The sequence below is a fragment of the Coenobita brevimanus genome, chromosome 52 (genome assembly GCF_032717465.1).
Source record: "Coenobita brevimanus isolate Jiangsu-jjx chromosome 52, ASM3271746v2, whole genome shotgun sequence".
NCBI classification, from domain to species: domain Eukaryota; kingdom Metazoa; phylum Arthropoda; class Malacostraca; order Decapoda; family Coenobitidae; genus Coenobita; species Coenobita brevimanus.
The window spans coordinates 40,428,109-40,452,938 of NC_137005.1; positions in this window are offsets into that span (position 1 = coordinate 40,428,109).

Here is a 24,830-nt window from a genome sequence, read left to right on the forward strand (position 1 = left end):
ACTCCTTTGAATCCTAAAGGTTATTTCTATTGTAATTTTACTTTCTTCACACTTTTTTTTTTTCAGTTCAACTTAGAGATTACTTTCACACTGGAGAAGTTAGGTACAGCCTTCGCTAACCTGTCCAGTACAATACTGTCGAGTAAATAAAGAAATGAATTATGAATTACGTCACCAAGATCAAGAAAGTTTGGCTAATTATTGGTCGTTAGCATTATGAATGAAGATAAAGATATAGACAGTCCCCCATATAATTAATTCAGATTCAGGAAAGTTTCCTTGTGAATTGCTGGATAGCTGACGAAAGTTTGGTTGTGAATTTGGATGTGAAGTGTTTGGTAGCTGATGACAGATTGGTTGTGAGGAGTTTGGTAGTTTGAAGACAAAAGCATATATATATATATATATATATATATATATATGTATATATATATATATATATATATATATATATATATATATATATATATATATATATATATATATATATGTATATAGGGATACATAACACCCATACCGTAAATTGAAACATAAATTGCTAAACCAAATCAGTTACCTTTACCGTTGATAATAAATGTTTCCTTCCAGCAGATGACTAATTTATCATGTCATAATCATATTTTGTTGAATACTAACTTCTTTAAAATATCGCATTCTGTCATCATTTTTGTCTTCTTCTACCTATCTGTCTGTCTGTTTGTCTGTCTATCTAAATATCTATCTGTATGTGTGTGAGGATGCTCATGTCTGAATGTGTCTGTGGGTGTGTTCATTTCTCTCTCTCTCTCTCTCTCTCTCTCTCTGTATCTACCTGCCTATCTATCTGTCTTTCAATCTATAGCCAGAAGTCTTAATCACACACACACACACACACACACACACACACACACACACACACACACACACACACACACACACACACACACCGTTGGCAACACCTGGAGTGAGGGAGGGTCAGGTACACTGTCATGATCTACCTCACAGATACACCTGTAGCATGTGTGTGAAGAGCATGTAATTAGAATGGAGGGGTACACACACACACACACACACACACACACACACACACACACACACACACACACACACACATTAATCCATCCTGGTTTACTTAAATTCATATGCAGTAAGTTATTAGAGTTATGATAACTTCCTCGGCAGTGTCTTACCAAATGTCCATTATGTTTGATAACAGTACTTAGTAAAAATAAAATCAGTGTAATGAAATTTTATTTTGTTTTAATTCTTTCGTTGACAGAAGATCTTTCGGCTGAACAAAATCATGTAGTGCTAGCCTATGGAAACTTTTCTCCAATAAATCGACTTTCATACTTCACATCTTTCATTTTTTACTATCCTAACAGCCAATTAAGCTAACATATATTTCATCACACTCAGTAAATTCTGCTGTATAAGGTGTCAAAAAAGCCTATGTACACTTAGGAACAGTAGGTGTGGCGCTGTGTGTGTGTGTGTGTGTGTGTGTGTGTGTGTGTGTGTGTAACTTGCAATACTTTGGTGATAGAAACTCCGTGTACAAACAGCTAGATAAGGAGTTTATTACAAGCTCACAGTAAAATAGTCTGCCCGTGTCGGCTGTCTGATATGAACTGATGCAATAACGCCGTCTTCAGGCGTGGGAAAGCATGCTGACCTAGCAAGATTAGTGGGGGCATGTATGCATTGGGGGGGAACATATATACATCGGGGGTAGACATATTGTGGAGGGGGTACACTACTCCCCCGGGTAGCTGAGACGGTGGCTCCTGACACCGGGAGTTAAATGGTGTTTGATTATAGTAGTAAGGCAGGACCGGGAGGTTTGTACAAGGGATAAGTATGATACAGGGGCAGTAGGGGAGACATGGCCATGTTGAGGGGAGGGAATTAGAAGGATATATACATATAAGATATACAAGGATTAATAGGTACAAATCCAGTAAGGGTCGAAGGTATATATAAACATAATGGGAATTACACAATAATAGTTTGATACATGATAAACAAGGAGTAGATATGAGAGTTCTATTGTTGGTCTTCCTTCATTTTTTTTTTTTTTTGTATTTTCTGTAGGATACACTGTCACTCAGTAATGCATGAAAGAAATACCATCATTTTCTAGTAGGCAGAGTGCTGTTCACAGGTCGGTTAAATGTTAGATGGCAATGGTAGTCACGGAATGTGAGGGCACTAAGTACAGGGAGTTTCTACGTCGTGTGTAGGGCGTACTATGCCGGTAGCGACTCTGATTTCCTGGAGTCGACGTTCCATATTTCTGACACAACAATGCACTGCACAGATGATGAGTAGAAAACCTATGAAAGCGATAACCACAGGGGGAAACACAACTGTTGGATGAACCCATGAACGGCTGAAGGCCAGAGAAAATTGATCCATAATGAAATCACTGTCATTGAGGAAGATGAGCATGCGCAAGTGAGGGGAGTTGATGGTAATGTTGGTAGAAGGTAGGGTTGAAGGCACGTCGATTGGTTGAAAGATGTCATAGGAGTGTTTACGAACAGCTTGGTGATAGCGAGTGGCGTAAGTGATGACGGACTCTGATTTGACGGTGCAATAGTCAGGTGCTTTGTAGAGACCACTAGCGGGGACGGAGCGAACGGAAGAACCAGGACACATGATTGTGGCAGAGATGGGAACAGCAAAGAAGAAGTACTGGACATGGTTGAGGTGAGCATGGTGGACCGGGAGGTCAGGAGCTGGGACAAAAGAACAGGCCGAGTAGATGGAATGGTTGCGAACTAAAGCAGACTCACAGGGTGTAGCACTGCTAGGGAAGATAGCGAAAAGGTGGGCAGCACAGAGACGAGAGGTCGGAGTAAGGGAGGAACATTGCTGGAGGTCTGTGGAAGAAAGGAAGGCAACGGAAAGATGATCATGGGAGAGGAGGAAATATTCTGAAGGAACAGAGACCTGTAACAAGGAGTTGTTGAGGCGGAAAGGGAAGGGAATGATGTGGAAAAGGTTAAAGGTTATGGCAGAACGGAGAGGAATATGGACGACGACGTATGTAGTGAGAAGAGTGGCTTCGAGAACAGGATAATAATATTCAAGGGAGGAGTAAGGGAGGACTGGGGAGAGACCGAAGGTGGAGTGAACCCATTCCAGGACAGAACGGAGAGCTGAGACAGGTACTAAGTCGGCAGTGACACGTCCATTGATAGCATCGACCAGGATACGAACCAAGGTAGAGACTTGAGACAGGAGAGAGTCAACGGCCAGTTGGAGATTATCCATGTTGAGTTTGAGGTAGAAGAACTGAGAGATAACGTTGAGATCTGAAAGGTGGCGTTGTAAGATATCGGTGAAATTGTTTAGAGTGGACGTGACTTCATTGAGTTGGGTTGTGAGCTTCTGTAACATAGTGTGTTGGATTTTAATGACTCGGCGTTGTGATTCGAGGGCTGAAGCTAAATGAGTGAGATCAGATTTGAAGCCAGAAATGTCACGGGCTGTAGCAACGCCAAACAAGCCACTCAGAATCTCACCGCCGAAGTCGAAGAGACCTCGTTTCACACAAGAACGACCCACGGGTGTCTGAATGGAAAATGTGTCATTGAGCTCAGTGAATCTGTTACTTATGTATTGCAACTGCCAGGAGAGTGGGAGGAAAAGGTTATAGAGATACTCATTCGGGTTGTGTGTCCCCATGAGGGCCGTGAGACGGTTCCTGATTCCGCGGAGCTGGTGCGCATAGGCAGGTAGGGCAATGGCTACGTCGGCCAGGGGCGCAAGATCGTAGCGCAAAGAGGCGATGTCGTCGATAAGCATTACCTCGCCTCCCGAGCCGACCAAGGCCCCGGGACTCCACCATTGTCCTGACCTGACCCAGACCCCAGGAGGGTCAGCACTGCCAGCAGGGAGATCGCTAACATCGTACCTAGAAAATCAGGGTAGAGTTAATGGGGGAGGTCGTGAAGAGGTTGATGGGCAGAGCGCAGTTTGGACCGATATTGACTGGTTGATGAATGAGCAGGTGGAGATGGAGAGGAAGGAGACTGAGGGATAGGTGGAGACAAGGTAGACTGAGGGATGGGAGGAGGGGAAGAGGGGGCAGGAGGTTGTGTAAGTGACTCTTCCAACACGAGGCCATGGGGTGCTTGCTCTAAGTCATCGACGTGGACCCATCTGGTGTCCCTAGTGGACAGGTCCTGGAGGTGAAATTTGTTGCCTTGTTGAGTGAGGACGCGGTAGGGCCCTGTAAATTTGTCATCCAACTTAGAGGAACGCGTATGGGAATGAGCAAAGACAAGATCGCCTACACTGATAGTGATAGGAGAGGCGGACTTATGTTGGCGCTGCAGCATGTCCTCCTGAGAGGAAGCCAAAGTGGATTGGACATACTGGTGGATTGTCTGGAAGTTGGCCAATTTTAGTTTAACATAATCATCCATGTTGTAGATGGGTTCTGGCTTTGAGGATAAGAGAGAGTATGGGAGGTCCTTGTCAAAACCAAAGAGGACGAAGAAGGGAGATTCAGCAATGGATGCATTGATGGAACTATTGATGGAGGATGCCACTTGGGGAATCCAGTCATCCCAGGACGAACTATGGGAGCCTAGATGTCTGAGGCACTCTAAGATTTTTCGGTTGTGGCGTTCTACAAGGCCATTGGAAGCCGGATGGTTAGGCACGACATTGCACTTACTGATATGAAAGTGGCGACATATCTCATCGAGAAGGCTATTGTTGAACTCTGTACCGTTGTCAGTAAGAATGGTATGAGGGGTACTGAACGGGCAAATTACGTGATCTACAAGGACACGGGCAACGCTCTTCGCGGTCTTGTCGGAGAGGGGAACGAGGACACAGTAGCGGGAGAAGTGGTCGACCGCTACGAACAAGTACTCAGCGCCAGATTCTGTGAGAGGTAGTTTTAAGAGATCGATTGAGACAGTTTCCCATGGTCGTGATGGGATTGGGTATTGTAAGAGAGGTGCTGGTAAGCCAGTTGATCCTTTGTGGCAGTGGCAGGAGAGGCAAGAGTCACAGTGGGCATTGATATCACGGCGCATGGTTGGCCAATAGTATTTGAGACGTGCTTGGCGCAAGCATCGGTCTTTACCTGGATGGGAAGCCTGAGGAGTATTATGAACAATATGAAGAACCTTTGGTATCAGGGCAGTGGGGACAACAAGTTGGCGTACTTCGCGATTGGGCATATCTTTGCCCGTTAGCAGTGTTTTCCTGTACAAGAGATCATCATCTAGCATGAACTCATCTAGTGATACTGGCAGAGTAGGTAAGGTCGAGGCATCGCCAGAATCTAGGAAATAAATGACTTTGGACCACATGGGGTCTTGGCGTTGAAATTTCGAACAACTTCTGACGTTAGTGTAGTATTTTCAGTTACGTCAGGCTGCAGTGAAGTTATAGCTGCTGCTACGTGACGTGAGAGTGCGTCTGCGACTACATTCAACTTGCCTGGCACATATTGAAAAGTGGGATTAAAGTCCTGGATGATGACAGACCATCTAGCTAACCTACCGGTTAGGTTACGATTCTTGAACAAATCACATAGTGGAAGGTGGTCTGTTTGGATATGCACTGGATAACCATAGACTATATCTCTGAAATGTTTCAAGGACCAGATTACCGCTAGCGCTTCGAGATCTGTGACACTGTAGTTACGTTCAGCGGTTGTAAGGGTGCGACTAGCATACGCTATTACGCGCTTCCTTGATGCTTCATTGAGTTGCATCAAAACGGCACCAAGTCCAGTGCCTGAGGCGTCTGTGCAGAGAAGGAAGGGTGTGGTATAATCAGGGAACGCTAGAACAGGGGCATTTACAAGAGCTGTCTTTAGCTTTTGGAAAGCCTGTGACTGGTCGTTAGTCCAAACAAAGGGCACATTCTGCTTGAGTAAGTGGGTCAGAGGAGCGGCGATCTGTGCATAATTCCGGATGTAGCGACGATAATAGCCACTGAGGCCCAGGAAACTTCGTACAGCGTCGGTAGTGGTAGGTTCTGGGAAGTTAATGATTGCCTTAGTTTTATCCTCATTAGTATGAATGCCTTGTGCATCTACGACATGGCCTAGGAATTTGATTTTCTTTCGCAGGAAGTCACATTTCCTGAGATTGATTTTCAGGCCTGCGAGCTGGAGGCGTTCAAAGACTTGCTGGAGTTTGGTAAAATGATCAGGGATGGATTTACTCACAACAATGATATCATCTAGGTAAGCAAAAAGAGAGTGTCCCATCATACCGCTGAAGACTGAATGGATAAGTCGCATGAACATGGAAGGAGCATTTCTCAGACCAAAAGGGAGTCTCTTAAACTGAAAATGTCCGGAAGGGGTGCTAAAGGCAGTGACTGGGCGAGAGGACTCTTCCATTTCGACCTGCCAGTACCCGCTGAGGAGGTCTAAAGATGAAAAGACTACGTTATTGTCACCAAGGGATTCTAGCAAATCAGTGAGGACAGGTAACGGGAAACGGTCTGGAACGGTGACAGAATTGACCTTACGATAGTCGACTACTGGTCTAAAGTTGCCGTCCTTCTTTGGTACTAAGAAAAGTGGGCTATTCCATGGACTGACGGAGGGTTCAATAATGTCCTGGTCTAACATGTTCTGTACCATTTGATCTGTTTGCTTTCTCTGGCTGTGAGGCAATCGATACGCTGGTATGTAAATCGGCTGAGTTCCTGGGAGTAGTTCAATCGTATGTTTGACAAGGTCTGTTCTACCCATCGGTTCACCGGGTAAGGCAACCACGTTTCTGTACGAGGTCAGAAGGTCGAGGAGTTGAGGCGTATGTTCTGGGAAATCTGTGCAAGTGAGATGTGAGAGCATATCGGGTGAATGCGTCGGCGCAGATCCCGTAGAGTTAATAGTATATACACCGATTGGCGTATCATCAGTCTGAATAGTAGGAATTGAGGAATCCTGGCACACCTTTACGGCCGCTGGGTATACTAGGAAGTCTCCAATCTTTACACCACTTTTAAGTTTTAGTGGAGCATTTGTGACATTGAGCAAGTACAGGTAGCATAAACTGTCCTCTAAGACTGTACACCACGCTGACTCATAAGTCAAGCCATTCACACAACACGTCTCAGGTAGTGTTAGTACATCCACTCCTTCTTTCGCACTGGCAACACAAACAGAGACTTTGGTGAACTCATGCGGTAACAAAATTGTGCACGTATTCGTTACTGCACGTTTCGTCTCTGCGTGTTGGAGAAGATCATTCAGACTGTGTGAGGTAGGTAACTGAGACATGTCTGAGTCAGCGATAGTGTTGTCGGGAGAGGATGTAAGAGCCATGTTCGAGGGCTGAGATGATGTATCAGGGGACATTGAGGAATTTATGTCCTTGCTCGCAGTCAGTAAAGGAATGATCTCTGTATTCTCAGATGATGATAGTGGCGGGTTGGTCTGGGGTGGACTTGTTGGTAGTGATAGGGACAGAGGTAACTGAAGGACTGATTTGATCGTAAGAACAGGACGGGGACATTCCATAGTGTAAACCGGGAATCCAGAAATGTCTATACTACCACAAGCAGGTAATAATGCAATGGAATGTTGTGCCATGGTGGAGAAACCAATAAGGGCATCTGCGGGATACTGCAAGTCATTAGTGACATGAAATTCAATGGGGATAGGGGGCAAATCTCTGTGGAGTTTGACTTCAAGGGTGACTCTTCCCTTAACCTTAAACTCTGAGCCGTTGACACCACATAGGCGAATGTCTGGTGGTTCTAGGAAACTGACGTGGTTGTGATGGCGATGAATAATTTGTAAGGAATTTTCGGAGATGAGATTTACTATAGATCCTGTGTCCAAGAAGAATGACGTTGGTATGTCATGACTGCTTCCGAGAATGACTAAACCCGAGGATGTTATGGGACTTACATGGCGGATGGGGAGTTGGGTTTCTGGTTCTACGTGATATTGGTTCGATACGGGCACAACACTTCCCCCGACTGTGGGCGGTTGAGGTAAAGACATTCCTCAGTGGTGTGAGTCGTGCTTGATTTGTGGTATTTGCAGTGTGGACGACTTGAGCAGGAAGGCGTACGCTGTCTGGTTTGGGAGTGAGGACGTCTGTATGTACGGTCGCAACTGGATGCTCGATGTCCAGGATGACCACAGTACCAGCAAAGAATCGAAGATTGTCTGTTTCGTCGGGCGCTAGATTGATCACGACCTGCGGTAAGAGAGCGATGTGTGGCAGGTCTGCCACGTGTGGTGGGACGGGAGCGAGATTGGTCTGGGGTAGTGGAGGTGTGACAGACTGAGGAGGCCAAGGGTTGGGTGGTGCCCTGACGCGCGTAGTTCGAACCTGTTCTTTCATGAATGGCTTTAGTGACCTGAATAATTTTATCCCCTGGATTGAAACCGATTTCCAAGGCTAGCTCTCGCTGTTTAGGAGTAAGCCAGTGAAGGAATCTGAGGTAACCCATTAAGTCAGCAAAGTTGGTGAGTGAAAGCATTGGAACGCCATTCTTGTCTTCTAACCATTTCGTGCCTACCAGTAATTGGAGCATCTCACTACTAGTTGCTTTCATGGCGGCGGCAGCTTCGCGGAGCTTGGCATATTGCGCTGGGACGCGCAAGTCCTCATCTAGTTGGTTTAGGAGATTAATGAATCCCATGAGAGACGCGGTATTTGAATGCTGGCAACAAAGGCTGATGAGTTCCATACGAAAATCAGCAAAGGTACGAATGCTATCGAAATGTCCTGCACGGATCGCGGATCCGATGTCTGATTTACCGTGATGCAAGCGACCGAGGAGGTAAGCTACTTTGAGCGATTCCTCGGTAATTTGTCTATTATTTATTTCGGTTTCGACTTCTCTGAGGAAATCATAGACAGACCAAGTTGGGTCCTGGCCGGTAAATTTGGGACGATTGGCATCGTCGAGATAGATAGACTGTGGAGGGTTGGCCATGGCTGGAAGTGCAGAAGTGGCGGCAGGAGAGGTGTGGGAGAGAGAGAAGGTAGTGGCAGTTAAGGGCGAGGAAGACGGGGTATGAAGGGAGGCAGGAGAAGTAACGACAGTGGAAGGAGTAGAGGAAGAAGAAGGGAGAGTAGAGGCAGGAGTAGAGGAGGAAGTATCTGGATTTACGAGGGTAGGACGGGTAGTAAGTGATTCTGCGGGAAGTGAAACGGGAGTCTCAGGTACAGGGCAGTGGTACTCTTTGCCACTTCGTAAATGAGTGATTGTGTTAGAGTCGGCAGACGGGGTATGAGCAGGTGACGTTTCCGGGTCGAGAGGGCTGGTGGTAAGTGGTTGACGTGGAAAGTATGACATTTAATGCGGCAATGGAAGATGAAAGGATGAAGATGGATACGTAGGTGGAAATGTATAAATAACAATGAGAGAATGGAATACACTAAGTGTGAAAATATGAATGAAGGTGCGGGGATGAATGGTTTAAATAAAATGCGAAGGATGAGATGGAGTATAAATAACGCAGGTGAAGATGAAAACGGGGTAATGGAAATGAGATGGAATATTGACAATAACCAATCTGTAGAGAAAATCGAGGATAATCTCTATAGAAAGGAAAGATATACTATAGTTACACAGTAGAAACGGGAGTGTCGAGATGTATGACGTGCAGGGTGGCTGGGCGTAGCTGGGCTGGGGCCGGGCGGGGTGACGGGACGGGGCGGGGCGGGGCGGGGCGGGGCGACGGGGCGGGGCGGGGCGGGGCGACGGGGCGGGGCGGGGCGGGGCGGCGGTGGAGAGACAGCTGGGCGGAGAGGAGAAGAGACGCCGCGATGAATCACCGGCAGGGAGTGGCGGTCCTAGGAGGCTCTGTAATGCAGACCAGATGCGGGCGATGGCGGAGGCTGGTGGTGGGTGGTGAGGGCAGATGTCGGCGCAAAGCAGGTGTAGAGCTGGTGAGTTGCAAATGCAGAGAATGGTGGTGGGCAGGCAGCGGGCAGACAGTGATAAGTGGCACCGTGGGGGCAGGAGCTATGATGAGTCCGGAACAGGTGCTGGGAACAGGTGCAACAGGTGCGTAGGTCGGCGACGGCGACACATGCGGTCAGGAACAAGGCGTATGGGTGCGGTTGTTTGAGAGGTGAGCACTGGTGAGAAAAATGGGACACTCGAAAAGCACAGCCAAGGTATGACACCACTTGAGGCACGGAGGAGGGGCGAGGCTGGCAGATGCGAGTCGTCATGTATCTTGTTATATCACTAAAAATCCAAAGAGGCGGTCAGAATGTGATGGTTCGAAACACCGCTGCTACCAAATGTAACTTGCAATACTTTGGTGATAGAAACTCCGTGTACAAACAGCTAGATAAGGAGTTTATTACAAGCTCACAGTAAAATAGTCTGCCCGTGTCGGCTGTCTGATATGAACTGATGCAATAACGCCGTCTTCAGGCGTGGGAAAGGGTGCTGACCTAGCAAGATTAGTGGGGGCATGTATGCATTGGGGGGGGGACATATATACATCGGGGGATAGACATATTGTGGAGGGGGTACATGTGTGTGTGTGTGTGTGTGTGTGTGTGTGTGTGTGTGTGTGTGTGTGTGTGTGTGTGTGTGTGTGTGTGTGTGTGTGCTATGACAGTGTGAGATGTGGTAGTGTGGTGTGTGACGGAGTGAGGTGTTGTAGTATGAGGTGTTTATGCAGTGTGGTAGTGTTAAGTGTGGCAGAAGGAAATTTTGATGTGTGGGACTATGAGGTGTGGCAGTGCGAAATGAGGCGAGACTTTTAAATAGGTGTGATGTGTGAGGTGTACGTGATGTGTAGCAGTGTGGGATGAGGTGAGGTACTGACAGGACTGGGTTTGACAGTGTGAGGTGTTGGTGAGGTGTGGCAGTGCGAGATGAGGTGAGGCATGACAGAACTGGGTGTGGCAGTGTGAGATATACGTGAGGTGTGGCGGTGTCTGCTAATGTACAGTGATTCCTCAACCACTCTGTGTAATATGTTAGTTCCAAGACGCCCAAACAGGCCAGAAAGTAGGCCACCCTTTAGTGTAGGTACAGCAACTCTATTTATAAACTCTCCTAAACTTAAGTTGTAGAAGAATTACTTTACATTCAAATTAGAATGAATATTAAAGTGAAAACCTATGAGTAAAAAAATAACTTGAGGTAATAATTGCTGTTATGGAGACGTGTTTGTCGTAAAAATTTCTGAGAATCTTTTATAAATACAACAGAACTGCGTGAAGTGTTGACAGTCACTGTCACTCTCATCAGCTGTTGTCCCAGGATGGTGTTATATCCATTTTTCTGCCACATTTACCATCTCCCCGGCATTGTTAACTCGACGTTCACTACGAGGATGTCCTTTAGCGACATTATATTCTTTCCATGTCTCGCTTATTTTATTCATGTTAGAAGACTCATTGTGGACTGGAGGAGGTAGATATAGTCTGTGTACCCCTTCTGTACCAGGGGGAAGCAAGACTCAAGTCTTGACTCTCCCTAACCCAGCAAAACCCAGCTTAATCCACCCGCCATCACCTTCAAGATCTGATATATTCCCTATCTGCGTCTTCGGGTGGCTGCCTCGTCTGACTGATGTTGCCTCGCACTTTTACGTGAAGCCAAGATCTTGATTTGAAAAAGGACATGTGCAGACCTATGATTTCCATTTCGAAATGTCGCTGTTTTTTCTACCGAGAGGTAAAGGAAATGTGCCCCTGAACTTCAGAAAACATGTGTGTGTTAATAAGTGAGTCATGTAATGTAATATTTTACGCCATAATTATTGGATCATTCCACCTCTCGACTCAAGATCCTAGTTAATGTAGATATTGAGATAACGTAGCAACATTTGTTTGGCGATTTATTCCGTATGTTGCTCCTCGTTATTCTCTTGTAAGTTACTTTTGAACAAGTATGTCGATATTAAACGATATAAATAACGTAGAAGAGAAGGTTGTCAATTGTGTGTAATCCATCCGCTACACTGCATCCATTTATTCAAGAACAAACTACCTGACAAGGACAGGGCACAAGGAAGGGTGGAAAAGTTGTACTCACAGTAGGAAATGGTGGTTACTGTCAAGATTTATACAGCGTTCATCTGTGGGTATAACTCCACCATTTAAAATTCATGGCGTTATGAAATCAACAAGCAAGGAAGATAAGTAAGCCCACGATAATACAACTCCCAACATCCCACCACTCACATTTCCCAGACAATGCGTATGGCACATCAATTCCTGTTACGTTCCAAAATTATAAACTCCATTTCGGTATGTGAGCATAATTAGTCCTGAGCCTCCCAATCCACGAACATATCGCCTCCTACACTGCACCACCTCCACTCCCCCCCCCCCACCTAGCTGGCACCCAAAGGAGACCAGCATCCAATATGGCCCATCTCCTCCAATATGTCCCTCTCACTTGGCTGCCCACTCCCCTCAAGCTCACTCGATAAAACTGTATTTACGAACCCAAATGAAAATCCACTGACGGCCAGGTGGCAGGAGTATCGTCTTTCTGTTCGAGATGCTGCCGAAAGAGATGACGGGATCTGTCTGCCTGCCTGTCTGCTTGGTTATTAGTCTACGTATCTCTATCGGTTTTTCTTTTTGTATGGGAGTATCTGTCTCTCTGCCTGTTTTCTTGTTTATCCGTCTAGATATTTGTTAATAGGTTTTCCTTTACCTACTGGATTATTTGTACGCCAGTCTGCTCGCTCATTATTTGTCTGAGAATATATCTTTCTGCTTTTCTTTATGTAGTTCTGCCAGTCAGGTTATGGACTATACAGTCCGTACCCTAAAATCCAATAATTCTTCCGCACAGCCTAGAATGAGCACTGCCTTTCATATGTCACCTCTTGGGTACTTATAACGAAGTCTCTATACTGGCGTATGTTAAGACTGCCTCATTCCTGACTGGTGTGATGGTATTAGTGGGGCATTATATGATATTCAGTAGATTATGTGGAAGATCAGTGAAGACCATTTTGGCAAAAAAAAAAAAAAGAAAAAAAAGGCTGTTCAAGATAGGATCAGTGTGCCGATGGCAGTCAACAGTCCACCCTCCTGCCTCTGTTAGGCATCCGTCTGCGGCGCGTTTCTTCCAACCTGATATAAGATCCTTGACCCCATTCAGTTCAGTTGGTGGCCACCTGTAGTCAGATGGAGAGCTGATTTGGCAAGTAATCAAGGAGGCTCATTTCTGCCTCATCGCAAAGGCTTTTTCTCAATTTCAAGCACCGACGACATTATATCCAAGATGTGGGAGGGGCCGAGCTCAGTCAGAAAAGAACAATACAGTATAATATGTACAAACGTGTGTGTTCGTATGCAGGGCCAGACACTGCATCATGTGGGAAAACACTGTCAGATGAACTGTCAAGTATTACTGCCCGGACTCACAAACGACGCCTTCTTCCAAAATACCCACAAAAATATAAATGAATAAAATGTAGTGAGAGCAGGGGAAGATGTAGCATTTTAGGGTCGTTACACACAAAAGGTTTTAGCAGAGTAATGATTAGCAGCCTGACGGAGATAATTTACGGACATAGCAGCTTATATGGAGCGTTGTGGCTGGCTGCCCTGAAACACAGTTTAGATAACAGGTTAGACTAGTGTGTAAGAAGAAGTGGCTTTAGTGAAATACATAAAAAATCAACGATATGTGGGAAATACTTATACTTCTGTGCAAGAAAAAAATGTATGTTTGCTAGTAAAATAGAAATATTGTCAGAGAAAGGTATAATACATGATCTAATCGAAATAAATAAAAAGAATAAATATATGGAAATTCTCAGATTAAGGAGTAAATAGAAGTAATTTTCTTGAATTTTACACAAAACTGATATTGGGAACAATATCAGACAAGCATAATAAGTATTCGAGAGAGAGAGAGAGAGAGAGAGAGAGAGAGAGAGAGAGAGAGAGAGAGAGAGAGAGAGAGAGAGAGAGAGAGAGAGAGAGAGAGAGAGAGAGAGAGAGAGAGAGAGAGAGCATTTTAAAAACCATTATGGACATTTTATCTCTGTTCAATGATCTTCCTGGAAGCCTTAAATCATTATCAGCTCTTTTACAGTTTTCTTATCTGCCCTGACACATAAATGATTAAGTAGGTGAATACAGAATTATGCTTTCGTCGTACCAAAAAACACATTATTTTCCATTATTTTCTCTCTTGATTACCAAAAACAGACACTAAATGCAATTCATATACTTTTATAAAGGCAAGATAGGCCCAACAGTCTGACCAACCACACACACACACACACACACACACACACACACACACACACACATATATATATATATATATATATATATATATATATATATATATATATATATGCAGAGACTTCACTTCACCGTGAAGATATGTATGCAAACTAACCACAGGAGAAATGAAAGGAGCGATAGTGAGTACTTTCGTATATTACATCTTCAGACAGTGAGACAGAAACGTAAAGGGTAGAGGTCTTTTATGCACACCCGCAGCAGGTAGTGGCACACAGAACAATGGATGACCTGAATTTTTACCTGCGGCTAAACTTAGGGTCACCTGCAGCAGGGAGTGGAACACAACAAAGGATGACCTGAATCTAAAAATGCACGTGACAAAGGAGGAGGGAGTAGGAGGGGAGGAAAGGGGATTGGGAGGGAGAGGAAAGGGGAGAGGGGTGAGGGAGGAGGGGATAAATACTGCTGCTTAAGACCTAGAGGATTAATGCTTGGTGTGTCCCACACAGGTGTGACTACACCACCAGGAGATGACAGGGAACAATCACGTGTTAGTCTGGGGGATACTGCTTTAAAATTAATTCAGTTAACAATTTATCACACTTAAAATGACCATAGCTCATGTTTACATTCTTTTCATATGTGCCAGAAATTAGACAAGATTCTATTACATTTCTTTCATCTAAGCTTTTTGATCTTGCTAGAATCTTGGAGCCTGTCCAGTCAATATGGTGATCACTGGATGCTTTGTGCTGAAATAAACCACTACTCTGTTGGGCTGTCCTTACACTGTATTTATGTTGTGAGATTCTAGTTTCCAAATCTTTTCCAGATTGTCCTATGGACATTTGGAGATTACGAGAAGCTTACCCTGACAAGATCCATTGCCAAAACCAGAGAAGAAACAAACAGCAAATTTAAAATTTCGGACACCAAGAAACAGTGTATTAGAAACATATTAACACCGGAAAATCAACACATAGTCTTCTCTCACTGTTATCAAGTTCTCACCAATGAAACTATTAGTGTGAAACGTAAACATGAACAGAAATTAAAAGGACTGATTGAAAACAGTTATTGGAACATACATATGAATCCAGATTGCGTCATAAACCTGTCATCTAAAGAATTAGATCGGGATACCTTATGTGCCCTAGGTTATGGGTTATCGTTTTCTTATGGCAAGAAGATAAACCCAGTGCAGGTTGGAAAGTCCTTGTTTCAAATGGAAAAACAATCAGGTGAAAATAGTGAGATTATTCGTGGCATTTTATATGGGGCAATGTTTTAGAAAAATAACAACTCTGCTCCTAAAAGATTTGTGAATGCCTTGGACAAATTGAAAAAAGATGACTCCCTGCATATAACTACAGCTGATAAAAGCAGCGCTGTAGTAGTCATGAACAAATGTGACTACAAGGAAAAAGTGAGTGAACTGTTGCGTGACACCAACACCTACAGTGAACTAAAAAGTGATCCAACTGAAAAACAAAGTAGAAAATTCCATAAAGAAATCAAGACTTTGCTAAGAGGAAGGGATGACTTGATCAAACAGTTCTCTGTGCAAAAATTCATCTGCACCATATATGTATAGCTTGATTAAAACTCACAAACCAAACAACCCCATCAGGCCAATTGTAAGCTCTGTAGGCTCTACGACATACAAGCTCTCCAAGTGGCTTGTAACACTGTTGTCCCCTGTTGTAGGCACTATCTCTGATTCATTTGTACAAAACAATGAGGATTTGGTAAGAAAGTTAAAATCTCTAAATGTCATGTACCCCTACAAATTAGTCAGCTTTGATGTTAAATCATTATTCACAAATGTCCCTGTTGATGATGTTTTAACTTTCCTGCCAAGCATTCTGGGTAGTAACACTGATGGTATTCCCTCTGAAAACATTATCAAGCTAATTAAATTGTGCATTGTGAACTCTTCCTTTACCTTTGAAGGTAAATTTTACACACAAAAATTTGGTATGGCCATGGGCAATCCCCTCTCTCCAGTTCTGGCAAATATTTACATGGAGTACTTTGAGAAACATTTACTGACCTCCATAAAGGAGCAAAACATAGTTTGGCTCCGATACGTTGATGATATCCTGTGCTTCTGGCCTAACAGTCTTCCCATTGATGAATTTCTCCTGCAATTAAACTCGTTAGTTCCATCGATTAAGTTTACTCATGAGATGGAAATGGATAATGAAATGCCATTTTTGGATGTAAAAGTTATCAGGGACCAAAATGTTTTGAAGACTAAGGTATACAGAAAACCTACAAATATTATGTCATATGTTCATTACTATTCAAACCATCATATTAATGTAAAAAGATCTGTGTTCATATCCATGTACCTAAGAGCATATAGAATTTCAGACCCAGAATTTTTAGATGATGAACTAAAAATGATTCAGAGTATTGGAAAGAAGCTAAAATATCCACAAAGCATACTAACTCAGTGCCACAATACAGCCAAGAAACGATTCCTTGAAGGGAAAACTAATAAGCCAGATCGCCAGAACATTCAAAGAACCCTTGTCCTCCCCTTCTATGAAAATTTTCTTGATGTTGTTCACATACTGAGGAAACTCAATGTACAAGTAGTATTCAAATATGAGAACACCATCAATAAAAACCCTCATCAAGAACAGCCCTTTCAGTAATTCAGGCGTTGTTTACAAAATCCCGTGTAAAAGCTGTAACAAATTTTACATAGGACTTTCTGGAAAAGATTTGGAAACTAGAATCTCACAACATAAATACAGAGTAAGGACAGCCCAACAGAGTAGTGGTTTATTTCAGCACAAAGCATCCAGTGATCACCATATTGACTGGACAGGCTCCAAGATTCTAGCAAGATCAAAAAGCTTAGATGAAAGAAATGTAATAGAATCTTGTCTAATTTCTGGCACATATGAAAAGAATGTAAACATGAGCTATGGTCATTTTAAGTGTGATAAATTGTTAACTGAATTAATTTTAAAGCAGTATCCCCCAGACTAACACGTGATTGTTCCCTGTCATCTCCTTGTGGTGTAGTCACACCTGTGTAGGACACACCAAGCATTAATCCTCTAGGTCTTAAGCAGCAGTATTTATCCCCTCCTCCCTCACCCCTCTCCCCTTCCCCCTCCCTCCCAATCCCCTTTCCTCCCCTCCTACTCCCTCCTCCTTTGTCAAGTGCATTTTTTTAGATTCAGGTCATCCTTTGTTGTGTTCCACTCCCTGCTGCAGGTGACCATAAGTTAATCCGCTGGTAAAAATTCAGGTCATCCATTGTTCTGTGTGCCACTACCTGCTGCGGGTGTGCATAATAGACCTCTACCCTTTACGTTTCTGTCTCACTCTGTCTGAAGATGTAATATACGAAAGTACTCACTGTCACTCCTTTCATTTCTCTTGTGGTTAGTTTGCATGCATATATATATATATATATATATATACAGTCGGCGCAATGGAAGTCTGGACCCTCTAATTCGCACCATATATTTGGTAGGGTCCAATGAATATTGTAGGAAAATTCCTGTAGTCGGTGGATTTTTTTCTGGTGGCTTCTATGAACTTTACAGGCTTGCCACTACATGCTGTGAATTTATGAGCTCAGTGCCTGCCTGACTTTGGATGAGAAAGCACGTCAGATTTTCTTGTCCTGCCTGGCCTTTGTTAATTTTAAAGCTCTCGTTTTCACACCCTCCTTTGCCTTAGTGAATCATTGGAGATGGGTCCCAAGCCACTAACTGATGTAGATAAAGCCCGAATTTTAACTATGAGAGAGGAAAATGTAAAAATTAAGGAGAGGCTTCAGTGCAGCAGTACGGCTGGGGATCCTGAAGTCTTTCTGAAGTCAATGTTGTATGATACTGTCAGACACATCTTTCAGCAATTCTGGGTACATATCTTTCAGTTGTCTAGCGGTCAAACGTGGGTCTTTTATCACAGCTTGCTTCAGTAACATGTCTGTAGTTGGTGATGTCTTCTTTTAGGTCCCAGCCTGTCTTTATGTTGGGGAATTGTGTTTTTTGGCAGGTGGCGAGCAGCAGCGAGGAGTGCCATAACGGTAGATTTACCTCACCCAGTTCGAATACAAATATTATTAATTTTTACATTTTCCTCTCATAGTTAAAATTCGGGCTTTCTCTACATCAGTTAGTGGCTTGGGACCCATCTCCAATGATTCACTAAGGCAAAGGAGGGTGTGAAAACGAGAACTTTGAAATTAACAAAGGCCAGGCAGGACAAGAAAATCTGACGTACTTTCCCACCCAAAGTCAGGCAGGCACTGAGCTCATAAATTCACAGCATGTACTGGTAAGCCTGTAAAGTTGATAGAAGCCACCAGAAAAAAATCCACCGACTACAGGAATTTTCCTACAATATTTCTTGGACCCTACCAAATATATGGTGCAAATTAGAGGATCCAGACTTCCATTGCGCTGACTGTATATATATATATATATATATATATATAGTTGAATTATCAACAACATTTGTTTCCCCAAATACAGCTTAGACGAGAGTGCTTTCTATTGGTTTACTCACCCAAGTGAAAACGTAGTCGGCAAAGTGGAGTACCGAGAAAGACGAGGCTGACTGTACTTGTGTCACTGTCGTCAAGATACACGCCAGCCTGGAAATAAACTCAGTTACTGACTATACTTTCCTGGTATTTATCGAACCAAGTGTGTAATGTATGTATAGTTACTGAAGTAATCACTGTTGCTGGTATATTTATTCTATTGTTCCGTGACGGGCATATTAAATTAAATGGTCCACATATTGGAGTTGCATCTCCTGGATATGAGATTCATTCCATTATTCTAGTAACAGTATCATTCACTATTTTGAACAAACATTCATAACTGATGTCGAAGTTGTTAAGAAATCTACATTATAACGATCGGACTTCTGTATGTTTGCTGGTTTGTTGGTTTGTCTGTTTGTTACCGTAACAAAGCAAAAACGGCGCACTGTAGCACGTTTTTTGTTAGAGCCAGGTACCGCTAAAATGTTCTAACTTGAAGAATAAAATAGTTTCCAGTTCAATCGAGCCACCAGTTCCAGAGTTATGACTAATTTCTGGCCTTTTACTCGACGGCCTGAAGGCAGATCACTTTATTTAGGGGCATTGAAGTTACCGTAACAGCCGAAAGTACAGAACGTAGCCAAGTGCAATTTTTGTTACAAGAAGGTACCGTTAAAATACTCAAAGTTGAAGAATAAACAAATTCCAGTCCAATCGGGCCACCGGTTCCCGAGGTATGACTCATTTTTGGTCTTTTGACATCGAGTAGAATTAACTTGATTAACCCCTTTCACTGGAGCAAGGATCATTTATATTAATTTTTCCTCTCTAAATGTTATCCACGGGTGGTTGGTGGTGGCAGCTATCATCCACCTACGTAATGCAGTGCTGCCTACTTCTTCCTTCCCCTCCCCATGCAATCTCTAGGTCTGCCCTCCTCTCTTTCTACTTCTTCCTCTCCTTCTGGTCACATTTTATTGCTCTTCTTTTTACTTCAAGTGTCTCAACACAGAGTGACAAGCTTAAAGGTTTCATGTTACCCAGGAAACCATTTACAACGCTGGATGGTAACCACGTAATAAAATTATTGGGTGATGTGGAACCTGCTGTGGTGGCTTATGTTAACTGGATGGAGAGACGCAAGTGCAGCGTTCATCCAGGAACCAAACCTCTACACTATTCCCAGTGCCTCATTGTGGTGAGGCGCTGTCAGCCGCAATGGAACTTCGGTTCACCGCACGAGACAGTCCTACAGGGGCGGTTGCTCTCTTGCGGTTGATGGGTCTGTTCAGCCAAGCAGACTGGTATGATCAACAGCAAATTTTATCCGCCATAGGAGACATCACACCCTGTGAAGGGATACATAAAGCCTGTATAAATCCTCTCAAGATTGAGAAGACTCCTCATTGCTGAATAATATTGTCAAGAAAGAGTAAGAATATTGGATGAAATACGATATCGTAGTTAGCAAATTAATTTTCGTTTCAGAATCTTCACATTACTTCCGATAACTCGTCAAAAACTCTTGCATTTGTTCACTCGTCTTCTGTACTCTGATGACTGTTGTTGGCGATTCCTTTGGTAAGCTGAACTAGACTTTAACTTTTGAGTCTAAATGTGTCATGATTTTACAGTGAAAAATTTAAGAGAAGAATAAAACTCCCATCCTGCATTCTCTCTCTCTCTCTCTCTCTCTCTCTCTCTCTCAGTATATATATATATATATATATATATATATATATATATATATATATATATATATATATATATATATATATATATATACAGTATATATATATATATATATATATATATATATATATATATATATATATATATATATATATATATATATATATATATATATATATATATATATATATCAGATAAATCATCATTATCATCATTATCATCATCATCATCATCATCTCAGCCCAATGAAATGGAAAGCGTTTCGTACATAAAATGTGCTATAACTAAAAGATGAAAGAAGTCAGAGAGAGAGAGAGGGGGGGGGGACTGTATAACCGAAGACTCAATGGGCAGAAGCGAAAGAAGGGCTTGAGATATATTAGTAAAATCATCCATTTGTGTCATTTAAGCGATAAGGAATTTACAGGTTGTCCCAGGATGGTATTCCTGGGTCAGTTTATAATAGGAAATGCTCTGTCAGTATGGGTCCAGTTCTCAGTCCTTACCAAGACAACTACTGACATCCTTATAGGTGTATAATAAGGGAACGACTTTATCCTGTACGGATTTCAGTAACTGTACCTCCAATAGGACGAGGTTTGACTTGGCATTTCTACTCATAATTCGCCCTAGTAATACGTCGTAAAGTATATGGCACATTTCTTGTAACCCTCTGTACAATGTGTAATCTGTACTTAGTAACGATCCCCCTTCCTGCTACACACTACCCTACCTTGGTGCTAGAGAGGGACACCTTCACTTGGCTGCACTGATAAGGCCGGGCAGTGTACAGTAGCTACCTAATCAAACAAAATGTCCCTCAGCTCTGTCCTAACTCTTCTAAGGGATAAAGATGGACTGCAGGAGAAGGGTAACTTGAGCCTGAAGCCCACTAGGCTCACGTTCCAGACAAGAGTAGGGCCACCACCATAACAAATTTCCTTTTCTTACATGTCAGGGAAGGTACGGTGTTGTGGGACGAGGGAGAGAAGGAGAAGGGACCTGAGAACGAGGAAGAGTTAAGGTGCTAGAGAAAGTGAGGGAGGAAAGGTAGTGTGTCGTGGAAGGAAGGGGAAGGAGGAGGAGAGGGAGAGGGAGAAAAGAGAAGGAGGAGGATATGGTGAAGGAGTAGGTGAGAAAGAGTGGTGGTGGGTCACGAGAAATATGTTGTAATGGAGTAAGGACAGAATCGCTTATAAGTAATTTTGTCTAGATCACCCCTCACAGAGAGCGTTGCCAGAACACAGAAAAATGATTAAACAGACTCACAGACATACAGATAGTCATAGATAGGCAAATAGATGGAGAGAGTAATTCCTTACATATCAGCCAAAGCTATTTCGTTCTTCTCATTATATCTTATTTTGTCCATGGCTTTGTTTCATCTGTTAGTGGACGAGTAGTAATCCATTCGTTCTCTCTCTCTCTCTCTCTCTCTCTCTCTCTCTCCAGTTGTTAGGAGATACATGAATCACCGCCTCATCTCTTCCTTAACTCTGCCCAAATACCCAGATCTTTATGTACATTCGTTCTCTCTCTCTCTCTCTCTCTCTCTCTCTCTCTCTCTCTCTCATCGCCAGTTGTTAGGAGATATATGAATCACCGCCTCACCTCCTCCTTAACTCTCCTCAAATACCCAGATCTTTATGTACTTCTAACCATTATTTGTCTTCACTCCGTCAGTTACAAAACAGTCACTGGCCAAGGCGAGTCCGGGAAAAACGTTTTATGTAGGTTTGTTCTGAACTAAGGAGAATATAAACGTATGGTAGCATCAAGAATAACGTTGTCTGGCGGAAGAATGACTAATGATTAACCAATAATAATAATAATAATAACAATAATAACAATAATAATAATAATAATAATAATAATAATAATTACAATAATAATGATAATAATAATAATAATAATAATAATAATAATAGTAATAATAATAATAATGATAATAATAATAATAGTAATAATAATAATAATAATAATAATAATAATAATAATTACCGTACAATAATAATAATAATAATAATAATAATAATAATAATAATAATAATAATAATAATTACAATAATAATAATAATAACAATCATCAACATCATCATAATAATAATAATAAAATGAAAAAGAAGAAGAAGAAGAAGGAGGAGGAGGAGGAGGAGGAGGAGGAGGAGAGAGAGGAGGAGCAAGAGGAGGAAGAGATGAAGAAGAAGACGAAGAAGAAGAAGAAAGAAAGAAAGAGATAAAAAAAGAAAAAAGAAAGAAAAAAAGAAAAGAAAAGGAAAAAGGAAATAATGAGACGAAGAAAATGAAAGAAAGGAAAATAATGAATAAAGAGAATATACACAAATACAAAATAAGCGGAGAAAAGGAAGAAGCCGAAGGCCAGACATCAGACAGCAGAAAGGCAGCCAACATATACCAACATGTAAAGGAATATATCACCAGAACCTGCTTTAACCCCTAAAAGCTGATGAATAATGTCTTAGATCATTCAAATATCAGCCAAAACATTCAGTACCTTAATTTCAAGTTTCCTTATCGGTTGCTTTATAATATGATGTTGTAGGCGGCCACTTTTCTTCATAAACTAGGTATTAGTAGAGGTGTCGCTCAGGGTCTTGTCCTTTCCACTTCTGTCTTCTTTTTCATTACCGACTTGAGCTGTACATCTATATATCCATACATACACTGATGAATCCACCCTTCATTTTCACACTTGGTTCTCACAGCGTCCACCACGAGTTAGTTCAACAAGCACTGGACGAAGTTTGAATACACCTGACTTCTGACTTGCCTGATTTTTCTGACTGAGGTAAAAGACACTCTGTTATGCTTACTGTCTCACAAATTCACCTTTACCAATTCTTGACAGTATTTCACTTTTTGTTTTTTTTTGTTTTTTTGCCTTTCGCTTGGACAACGCATAAATCAGATCTTCGTCATCTCTCATTGTCCATCGTGTCTTTTATCTCACGATCCATCAGAACGATCACATTATTTCACTTGCAACTCAGTTTCACAAAGCCTGGGTGTGTTAAACCAACTGCTTACATTCTCAGTTTTTAATTCCAGTCCGTTGCTAACACTGAGCCTCCTTTGCCCATGTGTGGAATCAGTCTTTCACGTTGTGTGCGGGGGGAGGGGGGGAATCACAGTTGCACCAATAAACAGCATGGAGGCAAACACCTTTCATATTATCATCTTTCCTAGGCTTATTAACTCCTTGCAGCCCCAGTCTATGCTACATCTCTCTTTCCTCAATACCTATTACTATGACCAGTACGCTTCTGAAGTGTCTGTTGGTATTCATTACCTATTATACCGGGCACGTAGCATAGCTAAACCTTCTTACCATTTTCCTGTCCAGCTCATTGATATAAGAGGTAATTGATACTCTCAATCTTTCATGCATGAATTAGATAAGCTTTGGAAGTCTTCCTCATTCTCATTTTCTCACTATTTCCTCCAGTTTTTGAAATGCAGTGTGTACAGGCATCTTGAAATTAATGCATCGTGATAAATTGATTTAAATCTAAATAGTAGGGCAAAGCTTTGGAGGCTCATTTTTGCATAACGAATTACTTTACTCAGCTTAGAAGAGACCATGGAACCAAACAAATTAGCACTGCACAAGCCTTTTCTATTCTCCATCAAACCTATTAGCTACTCATTCTGTCTCGTAACCACTCAGACAATCATTCCATTCTAACCAGCTGCACTTCCAGTCCGGCCCATCGCCACACACAACCCCCTTCTCCCTCAGACTAGTAATTACCACCAGTCCAGTAATTGGACTGTGATGAAGGGCGGGCCAGCAGGATGCCTTAACTGCCGACACAGACAGCCCGACACAAGCCCCTTTCCCTCCCTCCTATTTTACAATTGTTATTATCTATTCATTTTCCTTAGTCTCCTGTCTTCCTTTATTCACTTAATTTTTTTTCCCTGCTTGCTTTTCAATTTAGTAGAACTATACCATTACCATTACTTTCATTTCTTTTTTCATCGGTGTCAGAGCCAAGTTATTTTTTATTTTATTTTTTTTTTTTTCACAGCCAGCAATTCTGGCAAGTGAAGATTCACAGTCGGAGGTTTAGCCCATGTTCCAGGGTTATATATTATTTTCTATGTGCAATACAAACCTTCAACGTAACATATTCAAAGGAAGATATACCAAGGCATCCGACAGAAGAGGCCGTATTCCTACATTTCATCGGGTTCGGGTTCATATCAGCCAGGCTTCAATACTATAACAACAACAACAACAACAGCAGCGGTACTATATAAATCACATACAATTTCTTTAGGTTTTTATGTTTCTTTTTTTCTATGTGGTATATCAGACACTTCCTCTGCAAATAAATAGAATCCAAAGGCTGAGAACCTACAAAAGTTCTTCTTAAAGTACCTGAGCAACTTTAGGGAAAAAAATAATAATATTATTA